The sequence below is a fragment of the Brienomyrus brachyistius genome, chromosome 2, assembly GCF_023856365.1.
Source record: "Brienomyrus brachyistius isolate T26 chromosome 2, BBRACH_0.4, whole genome shotgun sequence".
Classification (NCBI taxonomy): Eukaryota; Metazoa; Chordata; class Actinopteri; order Osteoglossiformes; family Mormyridae; genus Brienomyrus; species Brienomyrus brachyistius.
The window spans coordinates 36,490,843-36,506,956 of record NC_064534.1 but is presented as its reverse complement, the minus strand read 5'-3'; the positions used below and the strand labels follow the sequence as shown (position 1 = coordinate 36,506,956).

Genomic DNA, 16,114 nt, shown 5'->3' with positions numbered 1-16,114 from the left:
AATAATATCGAGTCTTCTGTGGCGAAGTGGTTTTTGCATAGAAAACAAAGCGGTCAGTTGAAGAGGAATAATGTCAGTACTTTGTTTAAAACTGTGTGTAAAAAGCTGTCTCTTTATCATTAACAATAAGTTGTAAAACGTGAATGGGGAGTGACAGTCTTCAAGTTTGTGAGAAGATCGCGCCCTGGTGGAATAAAGGCACGAACAGCTTACAGCACCTAGAATTACTAGGAAGTATTTAGAGTAAAACGATTTCTAAAAGCTGCCTTTAGGAATGAGAGAAAAAAAATATATATATATATAAAATAGTAAAATGGAAGGGGAGTGATAGATTTAAATTAATCGTGAAGTGGAGCGCCCCCTGTATAAATTAAAAGTGAGAAAAGCTTACAGCACCTGGTATTCCCAGGTGGTCTCCCATCCAAGTACTAACCAGAACCTACCCTGCTTAGCTTCTGAGATCAGACGAGATCGGGCGTGTTCAGGGTGGTATGGCCGTAAGCGGAAGATGCTACCAAAAACAGCCCTTTTGCATTACAAGCGTCTATACATGCCAGTTAGTCCCATTGGATCCTACTCCTGGTTTTTTTTTTTTTTTTATCTGACTCACACTGCAGCCCCACCATCCAATCGGCAGCGCCGGACCCACACCAAACATTCACCAAACTACTCAGCCGGCAGCCTACCACAATTATTCCATTCTTTCCGCATCCGCACACTTCCTTCTTTTTAACTCCTTTTCACTACCGCACAGGGTAATCGCCGCACGTCCCCCGCCGGCAAACATTACTCCTTTGCCTACTGCATGCAGGCTTCTCTTAACGACCCTCTGTTATCAACTCCGCTAACAGCCACAAAATCTCCGCCGCACGAAGCCCACTGGTAGCTGCTGAATCACATGCTTCCCCAAAACGTCGCGCTGTCAGAACACTGGGAGCTACACACACCAACAAGTCCATACTGCAGGCTGCAGCCAGAACAATTTTCTACATTCAAACATCGACGGCCTCTTCTCTCTAAAAATTCACCAGACCGCTTCTACCACCAGCAAAGAAGTTTCCATCCCTAATTCCTCTGTGATTCCCACTAACCTAAACATTAAGCTGGCATTGAAGGGTGTGAATTACCCCGGCCAATCTGTTCTTTTAAATACAGCTTTTAGCAAGTTTTGAAAGGAGAAGAGCAGAACTTGCTATGCCAATAATATCGAGTCTTCTGTGGCGAAGTGGTTTTTGCATAGAAAACAAAGCGGTCAGTTGAAGAGGAATAATGTCAGTACTTTGTTTAAAACTGTGTGTAAAAAGCTGTCTCTTTATCATTAACAATAAGTTGTAAAACGTGAATGGGGAGTGACAGTCTTCAAGTTTGTGAGAAGATCGCGCCCTGGTGGAATAAAGGCACGAACAGCTTACAGCACCTAGAATTACTAGGAAGTATTTAGAGTAAAACGATTTCTAAAAGCTGCCTTTAGGAATGAGAGAAAAAAAATATATATATATATAAAATAGTAAAATGGAAGGGGAGTGATAGATTTAAATTAATCGTGAAGTGGAGCGCCCCCTGTATAAATTAAAAGTGAGAAAAGCTTACAGCACCTGGTATTCCCAGGTGGTCTCCCATCCAAGTACTAACCAGAACCTACCCTGCTTAGCTTCTGAGATCAGACGAGATCGGGCGTGTTCAGGGTGGTATGGCCGTAAGCGGAAGATGCTACCAAAAACAGCCCTTTTGCATTACAAGCGTCTATACATGCCAGTTAGTCCCATTGGATCCTACTCCTGGTTTTTTTTTTTTTTTTATCTGACTCACACTGCAGCCCCACCATCCAATCGGCAGCGCCGGACCCACACCAAACATTCACCAAACTACTCAGCCGGCAGCCTACCACAATTATTCCATTCTTTCCGCATCCGCACACTTCCTTCTTTTTAACTCCTTTTCACTACCGCACAGGGTAATCGCCGCACGTCCCCCGCCGGCAAACATTACTCCTTTGCCTACTGCATGCAGGCTTCTCTTAACGACCCTCTGTTATCAACTCCGCTAACAGCCACAAAATCTCCGCCGCACGAAGCCCACTGGTAGCTGCTGAATCACATGCTTCCCCAAAACGTCGCGCTGTCAGAACACTGGGAGCTACACACACCAACAAGTCCATACTGCAGGCTGCAGCCAGAACAATTTTCTACATTCAAACATCGACGGCCTCTTCTCTCTAAAAATTCACCAGACCGCTTCTACCACCAGCAAAGAAGTTTCCATCCCTAATTCCTCTGTGATTCCCACTAACCTAAACATTAAGCTGGCATTGAAGGGTGTGAATTACCCCGGCCAATCTGTTCTTTTAAATACAGCTTTTAGCAAGTTTTGAAAGGAGAAGAGCAGAACTTGCTATGCCAATAATATCGAGTCTTCTGTGGCGAAGTGGTTTTTGCATAGAAAACAAAGCGGTCAGTTGAAGAGGAATAATGTCAGTACTTTGTTTAAAACTGTGTGTAAAAAGCTGTCTCTTTATCATTAACAATAAGTTGTAAAACGTGAATGGGGAGTGACAGTCTTCAAGTTTGTGAGAAGATCGCGCCCTGGTGGAATAAAGGCACGAACAGCTTACAGCACCTAGAATTACTAGGAAGTATTTAGAGTAAAACGATTTCTAAAAGCTGCCTTTAGGAATGAGAGAAAAAAAATATATATATATATAAAATAGTAAAATGGAAGGGGAGTGATAGATTTAAATTAATCGTGAAGTGGAGCGCCCCCTGTATAAATTAAAAGTGAGAAAGGCTTACAGCACCTGGTATTCCCAGGTGGTCTCCCATCCAAGTACTAACCAGAACCTACCCTGCTTAGCTTCTGAGATCAGACGAGATCGGGCATGTTCAGGGTGGTATGGCCGTAAGCGGAAGATGCTACCAAAAACAGCCCTTTTGCATTACAAGCGTCTATACATGCCAGTTAGTCCCATTGGATCCTACTCCTGGTTTTTTTTTTTTTTTTATCTGACTCACACTGCAGCACCACCATCCAATCGGCAGCGCCGGACCCACACCAAACATTCACCAAACTACTCAGCCGGCAGCCTACCACAATTATTCCATTCTTTCCGCATCCGCACACTTCCTTCTTTTTAACTCCTTTTCACTACCGCACAGGTTAATCGCCGCACGTCCCCCGCCGGCAAACATTACTCCTTTGCCTACTGCATGCAGGCTTCTCTTAACGACCCTCTGTTATCAACTCCGCTAACAGCCACAAAATCTCCGCCGCACGAAGCCCACTGGTAGCTGCTGAATCACATGCTTCCCCAAAACGTCGCGCTGTCAGAACACTGGGAGCTACACACACCAACAAGTCCATACTGCAGGCTGCAGCCAGAACAATTTTCTACATTCAAACATCGACGGCCTCTTCTCTCTAAAAATTCACCAGACTGCTTCTACCACCAGCAAAGAAGTTTCCATCCCTAATTCCTCTGTGATTCCCACTAACCTAAACATTAAGATGGCATTGAAGGGTGTGAATTACCCCGGCCAATCTGTTCTTTTAAATACAGCTTTTAGCAAGTTTTGAAAGGAGAAGAGCAGAACTTGCTATGCCAATAATATTGAGTCTTCTGTGGCGAAGTGGTTTTTGCATAGAAAACAAAGCGGTCAGTTGAAGAGGAAAAATATCAGTACTTTGTTTAAAACTGTGTGTAAAAAGCTGTCTCTTTATCATTAACAATAAGTTGTAAAACGTGAATGGGGAGTGACAGTCTTCAAGTTTGTGAGAAGATCGCGCCCTGGTGGAATAAAGGCACGAACAGCTTACAGCACCTAGAATTACTAGGAAGTATTTAGAGTAAAACGATTTCTAAAAGCTGCCTTTAGGAATGAAAGAAAAAATATATATATATATAAAATAGTAAAACGGAAGGGGAGTGATAGATTTAAATTAATCGTGAAGTGGAGCGCCCCCTGTATAAAGTAAAAGTGAGAAAAGCTTACAGCACCTGGTATTCCCAGGAGGTCTCCCATCCAAGTACTAACCAGACCCTACCCTGCTTGGCTTTCGAGATCGGATGAGATCGGGCGTGTTCAGGGTGGTATGGCCATAAGTGAGAGACGCTACCAAAAACAGCCCTTTTGCATTACACGCGTCTATACATGCCAGTTAGTCCCATTGGATCCTACTCCTGTTTTTTTTTTTTTTTTTTATCTGACTCACACTGCAGCCCCACCATCCAATCGGCAGCGCCGGACCCACACCAAACATTCACCAAACTACTCAGCCGGCAGCCTACCACAATTATTCCATTCTTTCCGCATCCGCACACTTCCTTCTTTTTAACTCCTTTTCACTACCGCACAGGGTAATCGCCGCACGTCCCCCGCCGGCAAACATTACTCCTTTGCCTACTGCATGTAGGCTTCTCTTAACGACCCTCTGTTATCAACTCCGCTAACAGCCACAAAATCTCCGCCGCACGAAGCCCACTGGTAGCTGCTGAATCACATGCTTCCCCAAAACGTCGCGCTGTCAGAACACTGGGAGCTACACACACCAACAAGTCCATACTGCAGGCTGCAGCCAGAACAATTTTCTACATTCAAACATCGACGGCCTCTTCTCTCTAAAAATTCACCAGACCGCTTCTACCACCAGCAAAGAAGTTTACATCCCTAATTCCTCTGTGATTCCCACTAACCTAAACATTAAGCTGGCATTGAAGGGTGTGAATTACCCCGGCCAATCTGTTCTTTTAAATACAGCTTTTAGCAAGTTTTGAAAGGAGAAGAGCAGAACTTGCTATGCCAATAATATCGAGTCTTCTGTGGCGAAGTGGTTTTTGCATAGAAAACAAAGCGGTCAGTTGAAGAGGAATAATGTCAGTACTTTGTTTAAAACTGTGTGTAAAAAGCTGTCTCTTTATCATTAACAATAAGTTGTAAAACGTGAATGGGGAGTGACAGTCTTCAAGTTTGTGAGAAGATCGCGCCCTGGTGGAATAAAGGCACGAACAGCTTACAGCACCTAGAATTACTAGGAAGTATTTAGAGTAAAACGATTTCTAAAAGCTGCCTTTAGGAATGAGAGAAAAAAAATATATATATATATAAAATAGTAAAATGGAAGGGGAGTGATAGATTTAAATTAATCGTGAAGTGGAGCGCCCCCTGTATAAATTAAAAGTGAGAAAAGCTTACAGCACCTGGTATTCCCAGGTGGTCTCCCATCCAAGTACTAACCAGAACCTACCCTGCTTAGCTTCTGAGATCAGACGAGATCGGGCGTGTTCAGGGTGGTATGGCCGTAAGCGGAAGATGCTACCAAAAACAGCCCTTTTGCATTACAAGCGTCTATACATGCCAGTTAGTCCCATTGGATCCTACTCCTGGTTTTTTTTTTTTTTTTATCTGACTCACACTGCAGCCCCACCATCCAATCGGCAGCGCCGGACCCACACCAAACATTCACCAAACTACTCAGCCGGCAGCCTACCACAATTATTCCATTCTTTCCGCATCCGCACACTTCCTTCTTTTTAACTCCTTTTCACTACCGCACAGGGTAATCGCCGCACGTCCCCCGCCGGCAAACATTACTCCTTTGCCTACTGCATGCAGGCTTCTCTTAACGACCCTCTGTTATCAACTCCGCTAACAGCCACAAAATCTCCGCCGCACGAAGCCCACTGGTAGCTGCTGAATCACATGCTTCCCCAAAACGTCGCGCTGTTAGAAAACTGGGAGCTACACACACCAACAAGTCCATACTGCAGGCTGCAGCCAGAACAATTTTCTACATTCAAACATTGACGGCCTCTTCTCTCTAAAAATTCACCAGACCGCTTCTACCACCAGCAAAGAAGTTTCCATCCCTAATTCCTCTGTGATTCCCACTAACCTAAACATTAAGCTGGCATTGAAGGGTGTGAATTACCCCGGCCAATCTGTTCTTTTAAATACAGCTTTTAGCAAGTTTTGAAAGGAGAAGAGCAGAACTTGCTATGCCAATAATATCGAGTCTTCTGTGGCAAAGTGGTTTTTGCATAGAAAACAAAGCGGTCAGTTGAAGAGGAATAATATCAGTACTTTGTTTAAAACTGTGTGTAAAAAGCTGTCTCTTTATCATTAACAATAAGTTGTAAAACGTGAATGGGGAGTGACAGTCTTCAAGTTTGTGAGAAGATCGCGCCCTGGTGGAATAAAGGGACGAACAGCTTACAGCACCTAGAATTACCAGGAAGTATTTAGAGTAAAACGGTTTCTAAAAGCTGCCTTTATGAATGAGAGAAAAAAAAATATATATATATATATAAAATAGTAAAATGGAAGGGGAGTGATAGATTTAAATTAATCGTGAAGTGGAGCGCCCCCTGTATAAAGTAAAAGTGAGAAAAGCTTACAGCACCTGGTATTCCCAGGTGGTCTCCCATCCAAGTACTAACCAGAACCTACCCTGCTTAGCTTCCGAGATCAGACGAGATCGGGCGTGTTCAGGGTGGTATGGCCGTAAGCGGAAGATGCTACCAAAAACAGCCCTTTTGCATTACACGCGTCTATACATGCCAGTTAGTCCCATTGGATCCTACTCCTGGTTTTTTTTTTTTTTTTTATCTGACTCACACTGCAGCACCACCATCCAATCGGCAGCGCCGGACCCACACCAAACATTCACCAAACTACTCAGCCGGCAGCCTACCACAATTATTCCATTCTTTCCGCATCCGCACACTTCCTTCTTTTTAACTCCTTTTCACTACCGCACAGGTTAATCGCCGCACGTCCCCCGCCGGCAAACATTACTCCTTTGCCTACTGCATGTAGGCTTCTCTTAACGACCCTCTGTTATCAACTCCGCTAACAGCCACAAAATCTCCGCCGCACGAAGCCCACTGGTAGCTGCTGAATCACATGCTTCCCCAAAACGTCGCGCTGTCAGAACACTGGGAGCTACACACACCAACAAGTCCATACTGCAGGCTGCAGCCAGAACAATTTTCTACATTCAAACATCGACGGCCTCTTCTCTCTAAAAATTCACCAGACCGCTTCTACCACCAGCAAAGAAGTTTCCATCCCTAATTCCTCTGTGATTCCCACTAACCTAAACATTAAGCTGGCATTGAAGGGTGTGAATTACCCCGGCCAATCTGTTCTTTTAAATACAGCTTTTAGCAAGTTTTGAAAGGAGAAGAGCAGAACTTGCTATGCCAATAATATCGAGTCTTCTGTGGCGAAGTGGTTTTTGCATAGAAAACAAAGCGGTCAGTTGAAGAGGAATAATATCAGTACTTTGTTTAAAACTGTGTGTAAAAAGCTGTCTCTTTATCATTAACAATAAGTTGTAAAACGTGAATGGGGAGTGACAGTCTTCAAGTTTGTGAGAAGATCGCGCCCTGGTGGAATAAAGGCACGAACAGCTTACAGCACCTAGAATTACCAGGAAGTATTTAGAGTAAAACGATTTCTAAAAGCTGCCTTTAGGAATGAGAGAAAAAAAAAATATATATATATAAAATAGTAAAATGGAAAGGGAGTGATAGATTTAAATTAATCGTGAAGTGGAGCGCCCCCTGTATAAAGTAAAAGTGAGAAAGGCTTACAGCACCTGGTATTCCCAGGAGGTCTCCCATCCAAGTACTAACCAGACCCTACCCTGCTTGGCTTCCGAGATCAGACGAGATGGGGCGTGTTCAGGGTGGTATGGCCATAAGCGAGGGATCCTACCAAAAACAGCCCTTTTGCATTACACGCGTCTATACATGCCAGTTAGTCCCATTGGATCCTACTCCTGGTTTTTTTTTTTTTTTTTATCTGACTCACACTGCAGCCCCACCATCCAATCGGCAGCGCCGGACCCACACCAAACATTCACCAAACTACTCAGCCGGCAGCCTACCACAATTATTCCATTCTTTCCGCATCCGCACACTTCCTTCTTTTTAACTCCTTTTCACTACCGCACAGGTTAATCGCCGCACGTCCCCCGCCGGCAAACATTACTCCTTTGCCTACTGCATGCAGGCTTCTCTTAACGACCCTCTGTTATCAACTCCGCTAACAGCCACAAAATCTCCGCCGCACGAAGCCCACTGGTAGCTGCTGAATCACATGCTTCCCCAAAACGTCGCGCTGTCAGAACACTGGGAGCTACACACACCAACAAGTCCATACTGCAGGCTGCAGCCAGAACAATTTTCTACATTCAAACATCGACGGCCTCTTCTCTCTAAAAATTCACCAGACCGCTTCTACCACCAGCAAAGAAGTTTCCATCCCTAATTCCTCTGTGATTCCCACTAACCTAAACATTAAGCTGGCATTGAAGGGTGTGAATTACCCCGGCCAATCTGTTCTTTTAAATACAGCTTTTAGCAAGTTTTGAAAGGAGAAGAGCAGAACTTGCTATGCCAATAATATCGAGTCTTCTGTGGCAAAGTGGTTTTTGCATAGAAAACAAAGCGGTCAGTTGAAGAGGAATAATATCAGTACTTTGTTTAAAACTGTGTGTAAAAAGCTGTCTCTTTATCATTAACAATAAGTTGTAAAACGTGAATGGGGAGTGACAGTCTTCAAGTTTGTGAGAAGATCGCGCCCTGGTGGAATAAAGGGACGAACAGCTTACAGCACCTAGAATTACCAGGAAGTATTTAGAGTAAAACGGTTTCTAAAAGCTGCCTTTATGAATGAGAGAAAAAAAAAAATATATATATATAAAATAGTAAAATGGAAGGGGAGTGATAGATTTAAATTAATCGTGAAGTGGAGCGCCCCCTGTATAAAGTAAAAGTGAGAAAAGCTTACAGCACCTGGTATTCCCAGGTGGTCTCCCATCCAAGTACTAACCAGAACCTACCCTGCTTAGCTTCCGAGATCAGACGAGATCGGGCGTGTTCAGGGTGGTATGGCCGTAAGCGGAAGATGCTACCAAAAACAGCCCTTTTGCATTACACGCGTCTATACATGCCAGTTAGTCCCATTGGATCCTACTCCTGGTTTTTTTTTTTTTTTTATCTGACTCACACTGCAGCACCACCATCCAATCGGCAGCGCCGGACCCACACCAAACATTCACCAAACTACTCAGCCGGCAGCCTACCACAATTATTCCATTCTTTCCGCATCCGCACACTTCCTTCTTTTTAACTCCTTTTCACTACCGCACAGGGTAATCGCCGCACGTCCCCCGCCGGCAAACATTACTCCTTTGCCTACTGCATGTAGGCTTCTCTTAACGACCCTCTGTTATCAACTCCGCTAACAGCCACAAAATCTCCGCCGCACGAAGCCCACTGGTAGCTGCTGAATCACATGCTTCCCCAAAACGTCGCGCTGTCAGAACACTGGGAGCTACACACACCAACAAGTCCATACTGCAGGCTGCAGCCAGAACAATTTTCTACATTCAAACATCGACGGCCTCTTCTCTCTAAAAATTCACCAGACCGCTTCTACCACCAGCAAAGAAGTTTCCATCCCTAATTCCTCTGTGATTCCCACTAACCTAAACATTAAGCTGGCATTGAAGGGTGTGAATTACCCCGGCCAATCTGTTCTTTTAAATACAGCTTTTAGCAAGTTTTGAAAGGAGAAGAGCAGAACTTGCTATGCCAATAATATCGAGTCTTCTGTGGCGAAGTGGTTTTTGCATAGAAAACAAAGCGGTCAGTTGAAGAGGAATAATATCAGTACTTTGTTTAAAACTGTGTGTAAAAAGCTGTCTCTTTATCATTAACAATAAGTTGTAAAACGTGAATGGGGAGTGACAGTCTTCAAGTTTGTGAGAAGATCGTGCCCTGGTGGAATAAAGGCACGAACAGCTTACAGCACCTAGAATTACCAGGAAGTATTTAGAGTAAAACGATTTCTAAAAGCTGCCTTTAGGAATGAGAGAAAAAAAAAAAATATATATATAAAATAGTAAAATGGAAAGGGAGTGATAGATTTAAATTAATCGTGAAGTGGAGCGCCCCCTGTATAAAGTAAAAGTGAGAAAGGCTTACAGCACCTGGTATTCCCAGGAGGTCTCCCATCCAAGTACAACAACAACAACAACAAATTTATTTTTATATAGCGCATTATCACAACATTACATTGTCTCAAAGCGCTTTACAGTATCCTCACCCAAAGCCCCCAGTGAGTAAGCCATAGGCGACAGTGGCAAGGAAAAACTCCCTAGAAGGAAGAAACCTTGAGAGGGACCAGACTCAAAGGGGAAGCCCATCCTCCAGGGGCCGGCAGGGATAGTCAAATAGAGAGAGCCGAAGCCGAGTCTTCTTCCAATTGCCAGGCAACCAGAGGTAAGGCAGCGGGTCATACACGGAAGAACAGAACGGCGAGCTGGATGCAGGGACGTCACTGGTGGTGGTCGGGTGTGCTGGATATCTTGATAGATTGAGGTCTCCAGGCATCACCCCCAGGAGGAGTAGGGGAAATAAAATGTACAATTAGGCATAGTAGAGGAGGCTATTGGCAGTGCTAAAAGCTAGGTGAGTACAATATGAAGTGCAATCTGCAAGCTCCGGCAGATATGGCTATGGCAGCATCAGTAGGAGGGAGAGGCAAGTGGGAATGCCGGCATGGGGAGTCCCTGAAATGTCAGCACTCCAGTTCCACAAGAGATTGCAAAGCTAGAGTGACAGCACTGACAATCCAGTTCATCCAAAGCCAATGGCACCGATCCCCACCCAGCTCTACACCTCACACTACAGGTCTGACTGGGAGTGAAGAGTTAGCTAGGGCTAGAACTAGTGTCCCTATACGCTAAACTAAACAGGTGTGTTTTTAGTCTGGACTTGAATATTGAGAGTGAACCTGAAACCCGCACATCCGGTGGAAGACCATTCCACAGCAGAGGAGCTTTGTAGGAGAAAGCTCTGCAGCCTGCCGTAGCTCTTTCTACCCTAGGCACTAACAGATATCCCATGGCTTGAGAGCGAAGCAAGCGTGGAGGGTTGTATGTGGTCAGCAGTTCACTAAGGTATTCTGGTGCAAGGCCATTTAGTGCTTTATAAGTTAATAGCAGTATTTTATAGTCAATTCGAGACTTAACTGGCAGCCAATGAAGAGAGGATAAGACCGGTGTAATATGATCAAATTTTTTAGTGTTTGTTAGAACTCTGGCTGCAGCATTCTGTACCATCTGAAGTTTATGCAAGGATCCAGACGGGCAACCCGATAGGAGGGCATTACAGTAATCCAGTCTGGAACTTACGAAGGCATGTATTAGTTTTTCTGCATCATTAAGTGAGAGCATCTTACGAAGCTTGGCTATGTTCCGTAGATGATAAAATGCAGTTCTAGTAATACTTCTTATGTGAGCATCAAAGCATAGATCTGAATCGACAAGAACGCCAAGATTTCTAACTACCATGTTAGGTTGTGTAGGAAGGTTACCAACGTTGAGGTGGTGGAACTTATTTCTAGCAGCCTTGGGACCAATTACCAGAACTTCTGTTTTTTCTGTGTTTAACATAAGGAAATTTTTTGCCATCCAGCACTGGATATCTAATAGACAGTCTTCTAACCGAGATAGCAGTGATATATCATCAGGGTTAACAGATATGTACAACTGTGTATCATCTGCATAACAATGAAACCCAATACCATGATTTCTAATAATGTTACCAAGAGGTAGCATGTATAGGGTAAACAGTAGCGGGCCCAGGACTGATCCCTGTGGGACACCATATTCAACTTTAGTGGCCTTGGATGATTCATTGTTCACATGGGCATACTGATAGCGATCAGACAAATATGAGCGGAACCAAGAGAGCGCTGTCCCTGTAATGCCAACTACACCTTCTAACCGGTCCAAGAGGATATTATGGTCCACAGTATCGAACGCTGCAGTTAAATCTAGCAATACCAACAGAGATACACAGCCACGGTCAGAAGCCACAAGTAGATCATTCATTACTTTGACTAGAGCAGTTTCTGTGCTATGGTTTGGTCTAAAGCCAGACTGATATAATTCATTGGCATTAGTTTTTTGTAGGAAAGAGGACAACTGACGAACTACAACCTTTTCCATGATCTTTGAAATGAAAGGAAGATTTGAGATAGGTCTATAGTTTCCTAAAACACTGGGTTCAAGATTTGGTTTCTTTAGGACGGGTCTGATAACAGCCATTTTAAAAGGTTTTGGAACATATCCAAGCCTAAGAGAAGAGTTTAACACATTTAACACGGTAGTGCCAATCTGTGGTGCAATTTCCTTGAAGAATTTTGTAGGAATTGGGTCTACAAGGCTAGTAGAGGATTTACAGGAGAAAATTAAGCTCAAAAGTTCTGAGTGTGTAATAGGAATGAATGATTCAAAGGTCTCATTATTGGTAGGCATAAGACTAGCAGGAGGCAGGCAGCCGTAAGTAGGTAAAGGTGTGCACTGTATAGTCTGTCTAATTGTAGTTATCTTACCATTAAAAAATGTAAGAAAGTCATCACTCTTAAGAGCTTGTGGGATTTGCAAGTTTAATGAGGAATTCTGTGTTATCCTAGCCACGGATTCAAATAGGAATTTAGGATTGGTTTTGTTCATGTCTATTAATCTGGAGAGATACACAGACCGAGCAGTTACTAGTGCTTGTCTGTATTTAGAGAGGCTCTCTTTCCAGGCAGATTTGAAAACTTCCAGTTTAGTTGAGCGCCATTTTCGCTCTAGCTTGCGTGATGCCTGTTTGAGTTCACGTGTATTATCAGAGTACCAGGGGGCAGGTTTGTTATTGCTATGCTTTATACTCCTAAGTGGAGCCACAAGATCTAGAGTGCTGCGAAGGGATTTTTCCATGTTTGAAGTTGCCTGTTCAAGTTCATTTACACACGATGCTTCAGATGTAAGGCTAAAGGGCTGTGGAAGTTGTTTCATAAATGTTGTTGTAGTTAGTGCCTTAATAGAACGTCTGATTCTATACTTTGGAGTGGTGGTCAACAGGAGGCTATACTGGATTTCAAATGTTAACAAGTAATGATCTGAGAGCAGAGGACTCTGTGGCATAATAGACACATGTTCTACCAGGATGCCATGACTAATGATCAAATCAAGGGTATGGTTACAGACATGAGTAGGCCCGACTACATTCTGACATACACCTACAGAGTCAAGAATAGCTGCAAACGCTGTTTTTAAAGGATCATTATCCTTCTCCATATGAATGTTAAAATCACCCACAATAACGGCTTTGTCAGTACTGACCACCAGGTTTGTTAAAAAATCAGCAAATTCCTTAAGAAAATCACTGTACGGCCCAGGCGGTCTATACACAATAACCATGGTGATTTGGGGTGATGAACTAGAAAGAGATGAGCCAGCAAGGCTAAGAACAAGAGTTTCAAATGTGCTGAAACTCACACCACATTTCTCAGACACTCCTAAGTTGGACTGAAAAATTGCAGCAACACCACCACCTTTGCGATTTGGTCGCGGGTTATGCTTATAACTGTATTCCGCTGGAGTAGATTCATTTAGTGCCATGAATTCATCTGGTTTAAGCCAGGTCTCAGTAAGGCACAGGGCACCAAGACTAAAATCAGTAATTATTTCATTTATTAATAGTGCTTTAGGGGCCAGTGATCTTATATTCAGAAGTCCAAGTTTAAGTTTAAATATTGCATCACAACTGTTTTCTAGTAACGGATTCATTGTGATTTTAATTAAGTTATTATGGCACACTCCACGGTGGAATAGTCCTCCATGATTAGAGACGCGGGGAGCAGACACAGTCTCAATGAAATGAACCCTAGGCGACGACTCTAAGCGACTAGCAGGCGGTCGGTTATGCCGGTTTGCCTGCCGCCTGGACTTGGCTCTAGTTAGTCAGCGATTTGCCTGTAGACTACGAGCTATGCTTTTAGACAGGAGGTCGGCACCAGCCCGCGAGGGGTGAATACCGTCCCTCTTCAAAAGCCCAGGCCTACCCCAGAACATCCTCCAGTTGTCTATATAACCTACACCATTTATCGGGCACCATTCCGACAGCCAGCGATGTAGCGACGATAATCTGCTGTACATTTCATCGCCACGTCTAGCAGGGATGGGGCCAGAGCACGTTACTGACACACACATCTTCTTCGCAATGTTGCACACCTCTTTAAAATTTGCCTTTGTGATCTCCGATTGCCTCAATCGGACATCATTAGTGCCGACGTGGATAACTATCTGAGAGTATTTACGTTTACTTTTAGCCAGCACTTTTAAATTTGCCGAGATGTCGGTCGCTCTGGCACCCGGGAGACAATTTACAATGGTCGCTGGAGTCGCTACTCTCACGTTTCTTAGAATAGAATCACCAATTATTAGAGCACTTTCAACAGGCGTCTCAGTGGGAGTTTCACTGAGTGGGGAGAACCTGTTGGAAACGCGGATAGGCGAATGGTGCCGGTGTAAGTTTGGTTTGGATTTGCGACTATGCCGCCGGGTCGTCACCCACTCGCCTTGCTGCGAAGGCTCTGCTGCCGGAGCAGGGGGAGACTTACTGGCTATCGCGGACATATCCGGAGCCGCTAACACTGAGTCAATAAAACTCTCATTCTCCTGAATGTTATGTAACGTCCGGATACGTCCCTCTAACACTACAATCTTCTCCGTCAGTCTAGCGACTAACTGACACTTCTCACATGTATAAATACCGCTAATGACTGGAGAAGAATAGCTAAACATATTACACTCAGAACACGGAACAGTAGACATGGCGTTGTACTTACGTAAACTGAGGCTGTAAGGCTGGAAGCACCTTCTTAATTGAACGAAGATCGTGGGTCTAACCAGACCCTACCCTGCTTGGCTTCCGAGATCAGACGAGATGGGGCGTGTTCAGGGTGGTATGGCCATAAGCGAGGGATCCTACCAAAAACAGCCCTTTTGCATTACACGCGTCTATACATGCCAGTTAGTCCCATTGGATCCTACTCCTGGTTTTTTTTTTTTTTTTTATCTGACTCACACTGCAGCCCCACCATCCAATCGGCAGCGCCGGACCCACACCAAACATTCACCAAACTACTCAGCCGGCAGCCTACCACAATTATTCCATTCTTTCCGCATCCGCACACTTCCTTCTTTTTAACTCCTTTTCACTACCGCACAGGGTAATCGCCGCACGTCCCCCGCCGGCAAACATTACTCCTTTGCCTACTGCATGTAGGCTTCTCTTAACGACCCTCTGTTATCAACTCCGCTAACAGCCACAAAATCTCCGCCGCACGAAGCCCACTGGTAGCTGCTGAATCACATGCTTCCCCAAAACGTCGCGCTGTCAGAACACTGGGAGCTACACACACCAACAAGTCCATACTGCAGGCTGCAGCCAGAACAATTTTCTACATTCAAACATCGACGGCCTCTTCTCTCTAAAAATTCACCAGACCGCTTCTACCACCAGCAAAGAAGTTTCCATCCCTAATTCCTCTGTGATTCCCACTAACCTAAACATTAAGCTGGCATTGAAGGGTGTGAATTACCCCGGCCAATCTGTTCTTTTAAATACAGCTTTTAGCAAGTTTTGAAAGGAGAAGAGCAGAACTTGCTATGCCAATAATATCGAGTCTTCTGTGGCGAAGTGGTTTTTGCATAGAAAACAAAGCGGTCAGTTGAAGAGGAATAATGTCAGTACTTTGTTTAAAACTGTGTGTAAAAAGCTGTCTCTTTATCATTAACAATAAGTTGTAAAACGTGAATGGGGAGTGACAGTCTTCAAGTTTGTGAGAAGATCGCGCCCTGGTGGAATAAAGGCACGAACAGCTTACAGCACCTAGAATTACTAGGAAGTATTTAGAGTAAAACGATTTCTAAAAGCTGCCTTTAGGAATGAGAGAAAAAAAATATATATATATATAAAATAGTAAAATGGAAGGGGAGTGATAGATTTAAATTAATCGTGAAGTGGAGCGCCCCCTGTATAAATTAAAAGTGAGAAAAGCTTACAGCACCTGGTATTCCCAGGTGGTCTCCCATCCAAGTACTAACCAGAACCTACCCTGCTTAGCTTCTGAGATCAGACGAGATCGGGCGTGTTCAGGGTGGTATGGCCGTAAGCGGAAGATGCTACCAAAAACAGCCCTTTTGCATTACAAGCGTCTATACATGCCAGTTAGTCCCATTGGATCCTACTCCTGGTTTTTTTTTTTTTTTT

At 44.1% G+C, this 16,114-nt stretch overlaps 9 non-coding genes across 9 annotated transcripts; all 9 read right to left on the bottom strand.

Annotated features, from left to right (window-relative positions):
* Window positions 1-384: 384 nt before the first annotated feature.
* Window positions 385-503, bottom strand: LOC125735623 (5S ribosomal RNA). The gene has a single exon (XR_007394917.1). It is a non-coding gene; the product is annotated as a 5S ribosomal RNA (ribosomal RNA).
* Window positions 504-1,583: 1,080 nt separating this feature from the next.
* On the bottom strand, window positions 1,584-1,702 carry LOC125735622 (5S ribosomal RNA). The gene has a single exon (XR_007394916.1). It is a non-coding gene; the product is annotated as a 5S ribosomal RNA (ribosomal RNA).
* A 1,080-nt stretch (window positions 1,703-2,782) lies between these two features.
* LOC125736200 (5S ribosomal RNA) lies at window positions 2,783-2,901 on the bottom strand. Its single transcript, XR_007395485.1, has one exon. It is a non-coding gene; the product is annotated as a 5S ribosomal RNA (ribosomal RNA).
* A 1,078-nt stretch (window positions 2,902-3,979) lies between these two features.
* Window positions 3,980-4,098, bottom strand: LOC125735243 (5S ribosomal RNA). The gene has a single exon (XR_007394541.1). It is a non-coding gene; the product is annotated as a 5S ribosomal RNA (ribosomal RNA).
* A 1,081-nt stretch (window positions 4,099-5,179) lies between these two features.
* On the bottom strand, window positions 5,180-5,298 carry LOC125735621 (5S ribosomal RNA). The gene has a single exon (XR_007394915.1). It is a non-coding gene; the product is annotated as a 5S ribosomal RNA (ribosomal RNA).
* Window positions 5,299-6,381: 1,083 nt separating this feature from the next.
* LOC125733657 (5S ribosomal RNA) lies at window positions 6,382-6,500 on the bottom strand. The gene has a single exon (XR_007392994.1). It is a non-coding gene; the product is annotated as a 5S ribosomal RNA (ribosomal RNA).
* Window positions 6,501-7,581: 1,081 nt separating this feature from the next.
* On the bottom strand, window positions 7,582-7,700 carry LOC125736396 (5S ribosomal RNA). The gene has a single exon (XR_007395675.1). It is a non-coding gene; the product is annotated as a 5S ribosomal RNA (ribosomal RNA).
* A 1,082-nt stretch (window positions 7,701-8,782) lies between these two features.
* LOC125733656 (5S ribosomal RNA) lies at window positions 8,783-8,901 on the bottom strand. The gene has a single exon (XR_007392993.1). It is a non-coding gene; the product is annotated as a 5S ribosomal RNA (ribosomal RNA).
* A 6,998-nt stretch (window positions 8,902-15,899) lies between these two features.
* Window positions 15,900-16,018, bottom strand: LOC125735620 (5S ribosomal RNA). Its single transcript, XR_007394914.1, has one exon. It is a non-coding gene; the product is annotated as a 5S ribosomal RNA (ribosomal RNA).
* Window positions 16,019-16,114: the final 96 nt, after the last annotated feature.